This window comes from Aegilops tauschii, chromosome 3 (assembly GCF_002575655.3).
Source record: "Aegilops tauschii subsp. strangulata cultivar AL8/78 chromosome 3, Aet v6.0, whole genome shotgun sequence".
In the NCBI taxonomy this organism is placed as follows: Eukaryota; Viridiplantae; Streptophyta; class Magnoliopsida; order Poales; family Poaceae; genus Aegilops; species Aegilops tauschii.
In genome coordinates this window covers 308597449-308607738 of record NC_053037.3, presented here as the reverse complement: position 1 = coordinate 308607738, position 10290 = coordinate 308597449, and positions in this window count along the sequence as shown.

Here is a 10290-nt window from a genome sequence, read left to right as displayed (position 1 = left end):
CAGTTCCTGAGGACGGTTTCAATGAGACAACCCACCATGTACTCCTACATGGCCTCTCACCGCTACCTTTACCAAATCGTGTTCACACACTTAGCTCTCAACAGTAACACATCCTCACCACATTCCAATTCATCCCCTATGAATCAGACCTGACTCAACTCTAAGCAGTAGCAGGCATGACAAACAAGCATGAATGAGTAGGCACATCAGGGCTCAAACAACTCCTACTCATGCTAGTGGGTTTAATCCATTTACTGTGGCAAAGACAGGTCATGCAGAGGAAAGGGGTTCAACTACCGCAACATGTAACAGTTGAATCGTTGTTGTCTTAATGCAGTAAAAGAGAGCAGAAGCGAGAGAGTGGGATTGTATCAGAATGAACAAGGGGGTTTTGCTTGCCTGGCACTTCTGAAGATAGCATTGAGTATTCATTAGTGTCAACGATCACACCGTCGGAACAACGTCTACCGAGGGGGAACAACACCGGCAACAGAGAGGAAACACAATCAATGCAATGCAACAATATGATGTATGAATATGACAGGGTAAAATGAGTGTGTTGGGCTAATGCATCTGCAAACAGGGTGGTTTGAGCTTATTTGAACCAAAGATTCAAATACAAACCTCATTTATGAACTCATATGAGTGCATTATCATGTTTCATCTAAACAGCAAGGTTAGGTTGATCTAACATGCATGAAACCAGTACAGATGGATAGATTGGATTTTTCTGATCATTTTTCATATATAACTTATTTCATTCTAAGTTACAGATTAATTTCTATGAATTTTAGAAGTTCTAGCTATTTTCTGGAATTTCCTGAATAAGAATAAATCCAGAAAATAATTAACTGCGTCAGCACTGCGTCACTGTGACGTCAGCGGTCAACGGGGACGGTCCAGGTCAAACCTGACCACTGGGACCCACTGGTTAGTGACCCAGTTAACTAACTAAGTTAGTTAGCCCTAACTAACTGGGCAGGGACTGAAGTAACTAACCTAACTAGTTAATTAGTGCTAACTAGAGTAATTAGTCGGGCAGGGCCCGCAAGTCAGTGAGAGAGAGGGGGAAGTCAAACCGGGCAGTGGGGTCAACCCACGCCGGTCAACGGGTCAGCGGCCGTCGGCATTTAGCCGCCGGCGTGTCCAGACGCGGCGGTGCGCTGCGGGATTCGCCTACAGAGCGTCGTTTGGCGCGCGGAGCACAGCTACGGGATGCGGACGCTCTTCCGCATCCAACCGTGGTGGTGGCGCGGCCGGGGAGTGGCCGAAGTGGTGCTGGCGACGAGCTCGCGCGGCGGCGTGCTACGGTAAGCAAGGGGGCGGCGTCTACAGCGAGCAAACGAAGCAGAGAAGAGGGGGGGTTCGACGCAGGGTCTCACAGCGGTTGCAGCGGGCGTCGAAGCAGGCTCGGGGAAGGCCGGACGGCGACGTACGGGCGCCGGCGATCTCGGTTGCCCGAGGTAGAAGACGACCGCGGTGACGGCGTTCGAGGGCATCCAGCGGGGCGTGGCTCGGTGAGGGGGTCGAGGACGACGTCACGGAGCTCGTGGACCAGTCGGGGAAGCGGGGGAGGCCGGTGGTCGCGGCAACGACGAGCGGCGGCGACGATGGCGCTCGGGTGCGTGCGAGAGGAGAGCCAAAGGAGGGAGAGGAGCTCGGGGAGAGAGTGAGAGAGGTCCAGGGGGTGCGTGGCCGCACCAGGGAGGGCCAGGACGAGGCGGCAAGCAGGAGGTGGCCGGGGCCGCGTGCGCGCGCGCGTCGGGCACGCGCTCGTCCTCCTGGCAGAGGAGGAATATGACAGGGAAAGAGGCGGTGGTGGGCTGGGCCGGCCAGCTACAGTGCTGGGCCGGTTGGTGGGCTGCGCAGGTAAGCCAGGTGAGTTCTAACCCTTTTCTATTTTTGTTTCTGTTTTCTAATTTGCAGTTTGTTTTTTATCCAGTTTTGAAAACCAAATCAATTTTATAAATCCTGAAAATATTCAGGAGCACTTTCTGAATTATTTCAGTGGCCCACAAATAGTTCAAACATTATTTGAGCATTTAAATTATTTATAGTGTTTAAATGCCCAAATTCAAATAGTTTATGATTTAATTCAAAAATCCAGGAATGACCTATAAATATGTTCATCATTTTTGGCACAGGTTTTCACCTTTATCAGAAATCATGAACATTTCCAAAGGGCATTCTGGGTCATTGAAAAATATTTTATTTGAACCTATTTGAATTTCATTTGGTGCTAGGGTTTACCAATCCCCATTTCAAATTAAAGAAGTAATTTAGACATGATGCATGGATGCTTGTGCCACTAATTGCAAACAATGCTAGGGATGTGACAACTCACCCCCACTAAACAAGAATCTCTTCCCGTGATTCAAGACGTGAGGTAAGAAGACAGAGGGGACACAAAGCTAACACGATCTTCATGATCCAACTGTCTTTCTCGAGGATGTTGATTCATTGCATCACCTTGATCTCGACGTCTTGCTTTGAGTACTACATCCAACATGACAACGAGTAGAAAGGGAGATTTTTAGAAGAATCAATCTTCCTGGGGTTCGAGCAACTTAGGATCATCTTAATGATCACAAGATCAACTCACGGGATGTGACATAGAAACATCTCTGGAGCTGAGAGGCAAAACATGCATCTGGAGGGACGGAAGAAACAATTTGACGAGGGTTTCAAGTAGCGAGGAAAATTTTGCCATGATTCCATAACGGGGCACCTTAGGGTAGGTGACTCACAGAATTATTCCCTCAGGTGGCAAAAAGAATTACTTTTGATACATAGATCATTGGAACTCTTCTCACCAGCCTGAGGCAATTTACGAACGATCGTTTGACGGAGTTCGGGAGAACGACACACTCGGGCTAGAATGGATGAAGCGGACTACCTTATTGAAGACAACGCAAGGGATGATTTTGCTTGCGCGTGCTCTCAAGAACTTGAGCATTTCCATACTCATCAAGGTCTTACCAACATCCGTGTCAGGGATCCTGGCAACACATCATACTACCATGATGAATAGTGATGGATAATGCAGATGTAAAGGAAGACAACACTTTCTCATATTTCACCTTAGCGAGGCCAAGGGAACGAAATCCAGATGATCGACCGAGAGACATTTAGCACTCCGCTTCTAATGTTCTCCTTGATGTGCTAGTGTAACCCATTTATAGATATGGTTTGGTATCTAGGACACCAAGTAAAAGGTTGGACTTCGAGAGCGCAAGAATCCATAAGGAATAACTACGGAAGTAAATCCTACGGAATCCTTATGGGGAGGTGGCCAACTTCCTCAATCAAGATACTATGATAATAGGTCTTCTGGCTGGGTGTGTTGGCCACGACATCCACTTTACCGGGTTACAGAGACCAATATTATAGTTCTTGGGAAACGTTCCAACCATCATATCTGCCTGAGATTCAGATCTGGTTGTTAACATAACAGTTCGGACAACTTGTCTGAAAAGGAAAGGTTGCAACACAAATCGACGAGATGACGTTGCGAGATTCTCGGGAAATGAACTACGATAGCAAGCTCCAAAACATGAGCGGGTTCTGCTACAAACATGTGAACACGCTGCCCCAGACAAGCATGGCCACAGAGTAGTCTTACAATAAAACACTACCGAGTTCTGGTAAGGAACCATCATCGAGAATATCGAAGTCCTAACATAAGTCATGATTCTTAAGAAGGAACTTCTTATCCTTGAGCAAGTCAATCAGTGGCTTGGTGTGCTAGGAACACCTATAGAATGGAGGCGGCCAACCTATCAAACCATAGAGCACTTCGCACGTGCATGACTAACTTGGGATGATTCCAGAGGGCAAAAATAAACTTTCTCGAATTCACGGCGGCAACTTGCATCGATTGCACGTGAACCAGAGGAAATCACTTCTTCCATCCGAACATATGCTTCATGAACGGGACATGAAGATAATGCTTATAAAAGTTTCCAATACTAGCTGGATGTTCTGCACGAATCATGGAGACGAAGAATAACGTTGCTGATGGGCTCAACAACAATTCATCCGGGTTTCCGTATAAGTGGAATTCCACAATTATGTGAACAAGATGATAACATTGGTCAGACCCAAAAGATGTAATGGTGTATGCTCGAGGGATCAACCACGAGTAATACAACATTACGAACATCGTTGGTTCTGATTTGACTTGATGATAGCCCATACTCAAGTCAAAGTTTTGACAAGGCAATAGATCCAACAACTGATCACGAGGCCCAATCGATGGAGATATCATCTTTCTTCAACACACACACACACACACACACACAAAAGATATCCCTTAACATGAACTAAGTCAGACAAGCTTTTATCTTCCAACTCTCCAAGTTGTTGTTTAGCTTAACCAACTAGCTCAGGGGTATCCAACACAGATTCTTGGAGAAAAGGCGTGGCTACAAGAAACCAACTTGATCACGAACTCAACATAGCGGTCACGTGACAACCTGGTAACACTTCCGAGAAGATATTCGGAAAATCACGAACCACCGATATGTCACTAAGCTCGAGAACAATCTTGCTTTTCAGGGCAAGATGATATGGTCAAATAAGAAAGGGATTGAATAATCCTAACTCATTGATCGAAGGGTGCACCAGAAATAAGGACTAGGTAGCACGATAAACCTTAGGGTGATGATTCAATAATCAACACGCTAAGGATAAGATTATTGTCCATTAACTACCAAGCAACACAGTTGCTAGGAGTATTGATTTAACACATCACGATTCACTTGTCGACATTCCGGTTGCGACAACACGACACCGAGGAATGAATAATGATGGCGGGAAGTATCACTATGTCAAGAATTCATAAGAGAAAGTGCAATTCTCATGACATTCCCGACATAAAGATGGTAACACTCCAAGGTAGAACAGAGCAAAAGCTGGATTGGCATTTTGATCCACGGAATACAACTACTTTGACCCAATCCTGGATATGGATGAGGTACTGGAGTTTGTTTCTCCTGGTCATTCCGGAATAGAATGGCCTGACGGACCACAAGAATAATTAGGCATCGATGAATGAATGCATGCATACTCTTGACTATCAATTGATACACGGGGGCCGGAATACAACTAAAGAGGGACAACTCAAAGGAACATATAACTTTCTGAGTTGTGGATGCATAGATTAGTATGTCGAATCAAGTTTAACAGGTTCCTTCCGGATAACTCATGCAGAGAAGGTAGAACTAACAGAGTCACAACATAGAATCGATAACTCGTCAAGAGCACTCTGGTTGTGATCTTTTGGTTCAAAAGAACTTCTGCCATAAGCAGTTCATGGTATTTGGAAGAAGGGGATACCACAGACCTCGAGGACTATCGCAAAGGTTACTAATATCCTAAAGGTACGAGCAACACTATCAACACGAGGTAAGTAGAGTGAATCTTGGGTCAAGAACCCAAGAGTAGAATACCTGCTACTAGATGGCATCACGAGATGCTTTCGAGATTGGTGGCCAGAATCATCACACCTGGAACACAAAACATGGCTAGATTACTGGGTGACTCCCTAAAACACCTAGGGTCATAATAATAGCTCCAACATATATGTCGTGGCAACTGAGTACCTCAACTCACCGATTAGTGTGATTAATCTGGCCCAAATGGACATCAGGAACATGGAGGAATGATTGCAAGTGCATCAGACTATCTAGAAACCTGGGATGACTCGGACAGCATAACGGCTGTAAATGCTCAGAAAAAGATTTGAGACATTCACAAGGATTTGCATAGTCACTTAACAACATCATATCAAGGTTCTGGTTCAACTGACAACATACTAAAAGTAGTAGAAACTGAATTGAGGCCTAGAACCAACAATCCTACAAGTCTCTATCATAGTAACTCGTCATCCAAATACATAGATGAGAAGGCCTAGTTCTTAATCCCCATAGAAAAGAAGAGGTTGACTCAGATCAGAAGGGCATAAGGTATAAGGAGTAAAAAGAGCCTTACGTTCCCTTCCACAATCAATTCCCTTACATAACTAAAGAATTTCTAGACTCAACTTCGACCAGTTTGGCTTGGTAATCCTACAGGCAGTCAGGCTTTGATACCAAAGCTGCCAGGACCCCGATTCCAAGTCACATCGATCTAACCGGTAACACCTCATATCACTTTGCGGCCTCACGCACGGTATTCCCACGGGTGTCGCCTTACCATGGCCCGGGACCGTTTGCACCTTTTGGCTCACGTATATGATAGTGTCGCTAGCATCCATATGACAGAGAACTAGGGCCGACATGACTAGTCGTGAACGCAAAGTGGCACTAACTTACGGGGGACATGCATACATGAATCAACATCGAGCATGTCGGTCAGCTGCGTGCGAATCCGGGCTGTAGCACTGGGCTAACAGGACTCCAGGAACCCGGGCTGTAGCAGGCTAGGCAGGACTCTGGATATCACCGCATGACATTTCCCCGAAGGGACGGACACAGGAACGAAGTGAATCACATGCCGGCCAGTGAAGTGTTCCGGAGTAGTAGTGCTGGGCTAGCAGGACTCCAGTGAACCGGGTTGTAGCGGACTACTATGGCTCATGGAAGCACAAGACTACATTTCCCCATAAGAGAGGCTACCAAGGATAAACAACTAGGTTGTCGGATCCCACACACACCAAGCATTTCAATCATACACACAATATGCTCGATATGTGTAAATACAACATGGCATCACAACATAACTCTACGACTCAAGTATTTATTCATTAGGCTCCGAGGAGCGAGATATTACAAACATGGGTCTCATGACCCAACATTCAGAGCATACAAGTCAAAGCACATGCGGAAGCTTAACATGTCTGAGTACAGACATCTACAAATGAAAAAGGCTGAGAAGCCTGACTATCTACCAGATCCTGCCGAGGGCACAAGATCGTAGCTGAGGTATCAAGCTAAACGTCGAAGTCCACACAGAACTACTAGCGAGACTGACGTCTCTCTGCAAAACATAAAATAGGCAAACGTGAGTACAAATGTACCCAGCAAGACTTACATCAGAACTAACAACATATGCATCGGTATCAACAAAGGGGGTAGCGGAGTTTAACTGCAGCAAGCCATCTTTGACTCAGCGGCTAACCTGAACTACGACTGCAAGCAACTCTTTTGAGGTGGCGCACACGAGTCCACATATTCACCATATCAATACACCACTATGGATCCACTCCCGTCTCCCTACGAGAAGGCCATCCATAGCACTCACGCTTATCTTGCGAGTTTTAGAGTATCCACTTTCACTTGTCTATGAACTGTTATAGGCAACCCAGAAGTCCTTTACCGTGGACACGGCTATTCGAATAGATCATTTATAACCCTGCAGGGGTGTACTTCTTCACACATGTTTCCACACTTAGCGTCTGCACACGACATGTGCTCGGCAGACTTCAAGCGAAAGCCAACGTGGGTGTAGACCACGACCTAACTAACCACACAAGTCTCAAGTCCGGGTTTATCACCTATTCGGGTTCCATCCGCGAGGAGATCCGGCCGGGGTTTCGCTCACAGCCCCAAACGATGTGTGCAGGGTTCCCGAGACCCCAAACGGGCGCCCGGTACACCGTGCCACGGTGTATCTACCGCATCATAGCCCACCCCTAGGGTCAGCGCTACGCACGGCCTCCAACACATATCCTACAAACATCAGAAACTAGTCGCAACTCCTGGACAGAGATCAAGGCGATTAATAAGTCGAGAGAGTCAATTAAGGATCCCAATGTGTGGTAGTAACTGTTCATGGATCACAAACACAGAACTCAGTTCCTGGACGGTTTCAATGAGACAACCCACCATGTACTCCTACATGGCCTCTCACCGCTACCTTTACCAAATCGTGTTCACACACTTAGCTCTCAACAGTAAGACATGTTCACCACATTCCAATTCATCCCCGATGAATCAGACATGACTCAACTCTAAGCAGTAACAGGCATGACAAACAAGCATGAATGAGTAGGCACATCAGGGCTCAAGCAACTCCTACTCATGCTAGTGGGTTTCATCTATTTACTGTGGCAAAGACAGGTCATGCAGAGGAAAGGGGTTCAAGTACCGCAGCATGTAACAGTTGAAGCGTTGTTGTCTTAATGTAGTAAAAGAGAGCAGAAGCGAGAGAGTGGGATTGTATCGGAATGAACAAGGGGGTTTTGCTTGCCTGGCACTTCTGAAGATAGCATTGAGTCTTCATTAGTGTCAACGATCACAACGTCGGAACAACGTCTACCGAGGGGGAACAACACCGGCAACAGAGAGGAAACACAATCAATGCAATGCAACAATATGATGTATGAATATGACAGGGCAAAATGAGTGTGTTGGGCTAATGCATCTGGAAACAGGGTGGCTTGAGCTTATTTGAATCAAAGATTCAAATACAAACCTCATTTATGAACTCATATGAGTGCATTATCATGTTTCATCTAAACAGCAAGGTTAGGTTTATCTAACATGCATGAAACCAGTACAGATAGAAAGATTGGATTTTTCTGATCATTTTTCATATATAACTTATTTCATTCTGAGTTACAGATTAATTTCTATGAATTTTAGAAGTTCTAGCTATTTTCTGGAATTTCCTGAATAAGAATAAATCCAGAAAATAATTAACTGCGTCAGCACTGCGTCACTGTGACGTCAGCGGTCAACGGGGACGGTCCAGGTCAAACCTGACCACTGGGACCCACTGGTCAGTGACCCAGTCAACTAACTAAGTTAGTTAGCCCTAACTAACTGGGCAGGGCCCACTAGTCAGTGACTGAAGTAACTAACCTAACTAGTTAATTAGTGCTAACTAGAGTAATTAGTCAGGCGGGGCCCGCAAGTCAGTGAGAGAGAGGGGGAAGTCAAACCAGGCAGTGGGGTCAACCCACGCCGGTCAACGGGTCAGCGGTCGCCGGCGTTTAGCCGCCGGCGAGTCCAGACGCGGCGGTGCGCTGCGGGATTCGCCTACAGAGCGCCGTTTGGCGCGCGGAGCACAGCTACGGGATGCGGACGCTCGTCCGCATCCAACTATGGTGGTGGCGCGGCCGGGGAGTGGCCGGAGTGGCGCCGGCGACGAGCTTGCGCGGCGGCGTGCTACGGTGAGCAAGGGGCGGCGTCTACAGCGAGCAAATGAAGCAGAGAAGAGGGGGGTTCGACGCAGGGTCTCACAGCGGTTGCAGCGGGCGTCGAAGCGGGCTCGGGGAAGGCCGGACGGTGACGTACGGGCGCCGGCGATCTCGGTTGCCCGAGGTAGAAGACGACCGCGGTGACGGCATTCGAGGGCATCCGGCAGGGCGTGGCTCGGTGAGGGGGTCGAGGACGACGTCACAGAGCTCGTGGACTAGTCGGGGAAGCGGGGGAGGCCGATGGTCGCAGCAACGACGAGCGGCGGCAACGATGGCGCTCGGGTGCGTGCGAGAGGAGAGCCAGAGGAGGGAGAGGAGCTCGGGGAGAGAGTGAGAGAGGTCCAGGGGGGTGCGTGGCTGCACCAGGGAGGGCCAGGGCGAGGCAGCAAGCAGGAGGTGGCCGGGGCCGTGTGCGCGCGCGCGTCGGGCACGCGCTCGTCCTCCTGGCAGAGGAGGAAGACGACAGGGAAAGAGGCGGTGGTGGGCTGGGCCGGCCAGCTACAGTGCTGGGCCTGTTGGTGGGCTACGCAGGTAAGCCAGGTGAGTTCTAACCCTTTTCTATTTTTGTTTCTGTTTTCTAATTTGCAGTTTGTTTTTTATCCAGTTTTAAAAACCAAATCAATTTTATAAATCCTGAAAATATTCATGAGCACTTTCTGAATTATTTCAGTGGCCCACAAATAGTTCCAACATTATTTGAGCATTTAAATTATTTATAGTGTTTAAATGCCCAAAGTCAAATAGTTTATGATTTAATTCAAAAATCCAGGAATGACCTATAAATATGTTCATCATTTTTGGCAGAGGTTTTCACCTTTATCAGAAATCATGAACATTTCCAAAGGGCATTCTGGGTCATTGAAAAATATTTATTTGAACCTATTTGAATTTCATTTGGTGCTAGGGTTTACCAATCCCCATTTCAAATTAAAGAAGTAATTTAGACATGATGCATGGATGCTTGTGCCACTAATTGCAAACAATGCTAGGGCTGTGACAACAGAAGAAGTTTCCCCCTCAGGTCAAACCGGTGAACATGATATATGCTACACACATCCCCAAGAGGGAGCGCAAAGGCGCACTCAGGGATGTCTATGCGATAGAGCTAGTCGCCCCAAAATTCAATCCATGGTCATCATGCCCGATCA